Source organism: Marmota marmota, unplaced genomic scaffold (genome assembly GCF_001458135.2).
Source record: "Marmota marmota marmota unplaced genomic scaffold, marMar, whole genome shotgun sequence".
In the NCBI taxonomy this organism is placed as follows: Eukaryota; Metazoa; Chordata; class Mammalia; order Rodentia; family Sciuridae; genus Marmota; species Marmota marmota.
Genome location: NW_026000174.1, coordinates 53,669,256 through 53,676,065, shown reverse-complemented (window position 1 = coordinate 53,676,065; position 6,810 = coordinate 53,669,256). Strand labels below are relative to the sequence as shown.

Genomic DNA, 6,810 nt, shown 5'->3' with positions numbered 1-6,810 from the left:
AGTTCCCCTTGAGTTCTCACGGGATTCAGACAGTATATTTTGGGAGACAGAAGCCCAGTGAAGGAATTTGGGAGAGAACGTGGATTTGGGCAGAGAACGTGGATTTCCCCAGAACGTGTTTGTATACGGCTGGTGTGAGTTCGGGAATAAAGAGTTGCTGTTTGAATCTACAAGCTGTGTGGTGGCTCGTGATTGTGTGCCCAGCCAGACTGCGGCATTTGTGCCCAGCCAGACTGCGGCAGGGGTTGCAGACTCCCCTAGAAACCCACATGTAGGAAGCATGTTGCAAACATTCCTGGGGGTTCACGGACCCCATGAAACCCCCTGAGAAATCCCAATGACCACAGGCTGGAGCCCCAGATCTGGAGAGGCCACAAAGGGGCCATCTGATCCTCTAAGATGGGACACGCAGGTTATTTCCAAGTTCCCCGTCGTCACCCAGGGTGATGGAATCTGTGCCTCCACACAAAAGGATCCCCCGAGAGGGGACCGGAGGGACAGGGAAGAGGGCTGCCCTCCCTCCTCCCTGAGCCGGGCAGCCTGGGGGGCGGGGGAGCAGTGCCCAGCAGCTGGGTCTGGACAGCTGGCCTGGGACAGCTGCACAGGCAGAGCTGGGAGGGGGCAGGGCAAGGCCACCAGGCCCAGCTGTGCTCCAGCTGCCCCCTGGAGGGGAGGGGCGGCCACGGAGCACAGGGACGGGAGGGAGAGGCTGGCTCGTCCCTTCTGAGCCTCTCGTCATGCAGGTCCCCGCCCTCTCTGCCTTCAACAATGCCCTGTCCTCCTTGTCAAGTTCAGCCTCCATGTCACGTACCTGCCCTGACTGGGGGTGGGGGACAGGCTGAGGGACAGGACTCCCTGCCTCCCAAGAGCTTCGGTTCGTCCTTGTTGGCTGCACAGCGGCTCTTTTTAGGGGACAGGTCTGAGCACCCCAGAAAGCAAGGAGAACAGGCCACCCGGGGGACAGAGAGCGCTGTCCCCAGTGGCGTGGAAGAAGTCTGCAGAAACACCAGGAGGGCTCAGGGCTATGTGGGAAGGTGGCAGATGGCCTGAAGCCTCCAGGGACCCGGCCGGGGGGCTGCAGGGGAGTGGCCGGGGCAGGCCCCGCTGGCCTTAGCAACTGGCCCACAGCCTTCCCGAGAGGAGAGGCCAGGACTCCCCCGCATCAGGACAGCCGGAGGTCTGCGCTGCCCAGCCCAGGCCCGGGCGGGGAAGGCCCGCGGGACGCGACACAAGGAGGGCCATTGTGTTCCCTCTCTGGCCCCCAGCCCAGCGCCTGGCGTGGCCCCGGCCTCAGAACCTGCCAGAACAGAAAGGGCAGAAGAAAGCCCCTCTCCAGAGCAAGGCTTGCTCCTTCCCACCAGGGACCTGTTTTGTCTCGGCTGGGCTGGCCTCTTCCCAGGACGCAGGGACGTGGGGCACGCTCAAGGGACAACCTGGCACAGGTCCAAGCAGCCCAGATAAGGCCTCACTTCCCGGGGGAACTTGGTCTTGGCACCTCTGGTTCCCGTGAAATTGGAAGAGGGTGGCCGCGGCCCTTCAGCACCCGGCCTCAGGCCCCGCTGCCGATTCAGCGTGTCCAGCAAGGGCTGCGACAGTGACCGCGCTCGGGCCTGAGCAGGAGGGTCTCCAAGCAGCCTTGCAGGGAGTGGGGGCTCAGGAAATGGCAACTTTAACACAGCAGACATGGGGGTGCGTGGAGGAGCAGCTGCAGGGAGGGGCCGCCGTGCCCTTGGATCCTCACAACCAGCCCTGGGGGGGGGCTTCCATCCCTGGGGACCCGAGGCTCCCACAAAACAGTGACCTGCCTGCCGCAGGGCTAAGGTGCTGGGTCCAGAGTCCAAGCTGCTTCCTCCGGGAAGTGCTCCCCGCTGGGCGGAGCTGAGGCCATAAGGGCTCTGTGGGGACGGCATGGTCCCTGGTCCAGCTAGCCACTGGGTATCAAGGGGACAGCTCAGCGGGGCTCTGGTTTGTCAGGCCACGCCCAAGGCAGGCTGCGGGGCTGGAGTCCCCTGGAATTCCGACCCAGGCACCTCTGCGGGGCGCTCACTCACACGAACTGTAGGAGGCGTTAGCTGAGCCCTGCAGCGACCTGCGGGCTCAGGGGCAAAGAGGGTGCCCCAGGCCACCAATATGTGCACTGCCAAGGACAGTGCCCGGAACCCTGGTCCCCACCCCAAGCCAGAGGCCAAGGGTCTCCATGTCGAAACAAGAGCCAGAAGGCCCTGGACCGCAGGCAGCTCAGGTGATTGGAACGAGCCTGGAGGCCACCTGAGACTCCCCGGTGGCGGGGCAGCGGGGGCAGGAGGCCAAGGTCCAGGACGCGTCCTTCGGCCCCACAGGTGTAGAGTGTTTCTCCTCACAGTAACCGGGAGCAGGCCAGGAAGGACATTCTGCACCCTGAAGATGAGACGTCCTCCAAGACCAGGGGGCAGCTCAGCAACGGCAGGGGACACACCCAGGTTGCCCCATGATGGAGTGTGGCACCTACTTCAGAGAGCCCCCAGCCACCACCAAGCCCGGCGGAGACCCTGAAGCTGGATGCTGAGGGCCCGGGCTGAGTCCCACCTGGGCCTCCCACACTGAGGGGTGGAGCCTCTGGACAAAGCCAGCCCCTTCCTGTCCCTTGAGCAGCTTGCAAGCTACGCATAGATTTTACTTTTTGTTTGCAGGAGGGCACCAGGGATTGATGTCAGGGGCACTCGACCCCTGGGCCCCATCCCCAGCCCTATTTCGTATTTTATTCAGAGACAGGGGCTCACTGAGTCGCTTAGTGCCTCACCTTTGCTGAGGCTGGCTTTGAACTCCTGATCCTCCTGCCTCAGCCTCCCCAGCTGCTGGGATGACAGCTGTGCTCCACTGCGCCAGGCCAGATTTTACATTTTTTGAATATAAATACTTTAAAGATTAAAAGGACATTTAATTTATGGAAATGACATGAAATGCCAATTTTTGCCCCATCAACAAAGGCTTTTGGCCGCAGCCATACCTCCCAGCCTAAGACTGACCAACTGGCCTTTTACAGGAAATCCTGCAGCCCTGGCGTAGGGCCTCTAGGTCCAAGCCAGGGTCAGTAAGAGGCAGCGAGGGTAAGGACACCCTCAGCGTGGGGTCTCGGGGAGACGGGAACAGCAGGCCAGGTGGCAGGAACTGATGGCTACTTAGAGAATACGCAGGGTCCCCATCAAGCGTTCGAATCCCGGCTCTGCAGTCACACAGCCCCTGGGAAGGGACTTCCTGGGCCTCCTCTCCTCCCTGTGGACTGGGCACCTCCTGCACCCTGTCACCTCCCGCTGTAGGGGCAGTGAGGAGCCCGTGAGCAGAGCAGGCTCAGCGTCTGAACGCCCGTCCGTTGGCGGGCTGGCTGGGTACTTGCAGAAACGAGCGCTAAGCATCTCGTTTGTGGATGAAATCAAGCAAACAGAAGCTCCCCGGGCTGTGCCTCATCTGCACTCCGGGCCTCCTGCGAGGGTGCGCTAAATACCCTGACACCCGAGGGAATGCAAGCGCATCTTAGGGAAGGTTCTGGAACAGTCATGGAGCGCCGGTCAGCTCCACAGCAGGTCAGTCGGGCGTTTTTAGGCAACTACAATTTAAATCGACCAAGGGTATCATTTTATGCCAAGCCACTGTACAGTGAAATCATTTTGCTAATATCTTACTAACTTCTACGGAGGCTCCTACTCTGGCCGGGCTGGTCTCCACCGCACCGCATGGTAGATGGGCGGAGGATGGACGGGCGGATGGGAAATGGTAGGATGGTGGGCAGATGGGTGGATAGATGGGTAAATGGTAGAATGGAGGTGAGATGGTGGGTGAGTGGAAGGATAGTTGGATAGAGACATGGGTGAATGGATGAGTGAATAGACAGAAAGATGGACAGATGGATGGATGGATGGATGGGTAAATGGACGGTTAGATGGGTGGGGGAATATAGCAGGATAGATAGATGATAGATGGGTGAATGGTGGAACACGTGGATGGATGGATGGGTGAACAGACAGAAAGATGGACAGAAGGACAGACTGATGGGTAGGTGGCTGGGGGCAGGAGGGGTAAGGAGAAGAACACCAGGATTTTGAACGCTTAGCCATCTGGAAGGGGTCTGAGACCCACGGCCTGAGTCGGCTGAGACAATCTGCAGGTCTCTTCTGTCCCCGCCCACGGGGTGTGGCAGGCGGCACGTGGGGTGTGCACCCAGAGCTGAAGCAGGACCTGCTGCCGAGCCCTCCCACCTGCCCTGGAGCCTCAGGTGCAGGGACGGGCTGGGAAGGCTGGACCCCGGGAGACCCCTCTGCGCTGCCCCCCACCTGTGAGTCTGTGCCCTAGAGTAAAGGCCTGGCTTGTCCCTCACCTGGGCAGAGGGCAGTCCTGGAGATTGCTGAGCAGCCTTGGGGAGAACCAGGGCCTTCCCTGCTCCCAAGGGACACCAGCATGTGACCGTGCATAGGTGACAGCCCTCCGCCCCCTGCTCACCTGTCCAGTGACGGGTTTGGACCAGGACAGTGTTTTCCGGAGCGGTTCCTCAGAAGACGAGTCTCAGAAGACGCCTGGGCTGTGAAGAACAAAGATGGCGCTGTCACCTGGCCCCGAGTGGCACGCACCCTCCCTGAGAGCCGCGTCCATTAGACCAGTGACGTCCTGAGATGCCCAGCACCCGGCACCCCACACCCGGATGGAGTCTCTCCCAAGCCACCAGGGAAACCCTTTCACTTAACAGCTCCTAACGCCACACGGGACACACCTTAGGAAATGCCAGATCCACAGCCAAGGAGGTCCCTGGGGCCACACTCCCCGCCCAACGTGAGGCTTCAGAGGCCCCTCCACCCACCGAGCTCAGACCAACACCTAAGTGGCAGCTCAGGGCTCCTTCCGCGCCCCCACCCTGCCACATCTCTCAGTCCCCAGCATCTCCTGCCTGTTCAGCCAGCGGGTCGCAGGGTCCACTCCACCCTTGTCCCCACCAAATCCTAAAAAGAAATGCACCCTGTCCCTCCCCTGCCTGCAGCCATCCAACAGGATGCAGCTGACAACTTATCAGTTATAAAAACTTATCAGCTCTTAAGTGGCTGGCAAGGCCCTACGTGGTTTGCCATGCCCCTCCTCTGTCCCCCTTATTTATGTCACCTGCTCTCCTTGCACATGCTCATTTGGTCTCTTTCCTACATCCCAGTACATCTGGCTTTATCTACCTCAGGACCTTTGCACTTGCAGTTTCACTGCCAGCAACACTCTTTCCAGAAATCCTCCTGTAGACCTCAGCCTTCTTCAGCTCAGAAGGCCGCGGTCCTCCTCCCCAGGGCCTCCCCTGAACACCTGAGCTGTACAGAGGGCATCACCCCAGCCACCAGCAGAATTGGATTATGCCCCTGCCCTGCCTGAGAACCACTGCGGGGAATCAGGCTCTCTAAGGGACTCTAGGGTCTGTCACGCAGCCCTCACGGCAGCTGCCGGATTTGTTCACTGGTGTGAACATCCCCAGCCAGACGGCAGCTTCCCTGAGAGGAGGGCTGCCCCTGCCTCCCCTGTCCCCGAGCCTGCCTGGCGCACGGAAGTGCTCCGGACGGGGGTGTAGGAGCACAGACAGGGAAGGAGGCCTGGGGAGGCCAGGAGGGCTTCTGAGGGGCACATGAACTTCCACCTGAGAGGAAGATGCAGGATGGCATCGCTGTTTATACCTAAAGGACTTAAAGTCAGGACAGGGACGCAGCCACATCAGTGTTTACAGAAGCTCAATTCACAACACCTAAATATGGAACCGTCCCGGGTGCCTTCAACAGGTGAATGGATAAGGAAACTGTACACCTGGAATATTACTCAGCCTTAAAGAAGAAGGAAGTCATGGCATCTGCTGATGGATGGGGCTGGACGCTGTCATGCAAGCGAAATGAGCCAATCCTCCAAACCAAAGGCCAGTGTTTTCTCTGATGTGCGGATACGATTCCACATAAGGTGGGGGAGGAGAGCAGGGGGGGTCTGGACTAGACAGAGGGGAGCGAGGGCGGGGTGGCGGGGGGGGGGGATGATGGTGGAATGAATGGGACCTCACCACCCTCGGTGCACACGCGACCCCTGTGGCTCTCCGTCATCGCAACCCGAGAGGTCGTGCTCGACTTGTGTCTGTGTCAAAATGCACCCTACTGTCGTGTTCAACCAGTTACAACAAATATAGATTCAAAAAAGAGAAGAGATGGCATCGCGGGCAGGGGACAGTGGCGGGCACAGGCTGCCTCCCTCGAGGCGGGACCTGAGTCTCTTTAGGTCAGAACAGCAGGTGGCGCCCACAGACCCCACCACGCAGTGGGCAGGCTCATGTCCCCACGCTGTCCCCTCTAGCCACGTGCCCTGCCCAGGAGTGCTCCTGGCCTTGGTGGAGTGACCCTGGAGCTCTGAAGTCACCGGCCCCTGTCCCCATGGCCAGAGAGCCTGGTGATGGCTCTGGGGTGAGCCCGGGGATCAGGGTGAGGTCTCCCTGGGCGTTTGCACGTGCTGAGATGGACCGCTGTAGCGCTGTCCCCAGAAGGCCTGGCCCCTCTGCTCCCACGTGGGCACAGGCTGACCTAGGTGTCCCGGTGTGGCTGTGCCTGGCCAGGGACGGCTGCTAGGATAGAGTGTCCCATGGGCTCTCCGCCCCGTCCTGAAGGCCTGTCTCCCGGTCATTCACCCCGGGGCAGCATCGCTGGGCAGGAGGCCCGTCGGGGCAGTGAGTTGTCCGGGGGGCCCAGAGACCACAAGAGGCCGCAGGTGACCCACCAGCCTGGACAGAGCCTCAAGCAGAGGACGTGCAGTGTCCAGTCCAGGGCTCCCCTCCCC

General features: G+C 60.6%; 1 protein-coding gene across 7 annotated transcripts in view; it reads right to left on the bottom strand.

Annotated features, from left to right (window-relative positions):
* Cd82 (CD82 molecule) overlaps positions 1 to 6,810 on the bottom strand; it is a 36,809-nt gene that overhangs the window by 12,058 nt on the left and 17,941 nt on the right. For 3 of the 7 annotated variants that reach the window (XM_015477808.2, XM_048788642.1, XM_048788644.1), the window contains exon 2: positions 4,474 to 4,552. The exons of 2 other annotated variants lie outside the window; for them this stretch is intronic. The gene's annotated coding sequence lies outside the window, so the exon portion shown is untranslated. The remainder of the gene's footprint in view (positions 1 to 4,473; positions 4,553 to 6,810) is intronic. 2 more of the 7 variants (XM_015477810.2, XM_048788643.1) reach the window with 1 other exon arrangement.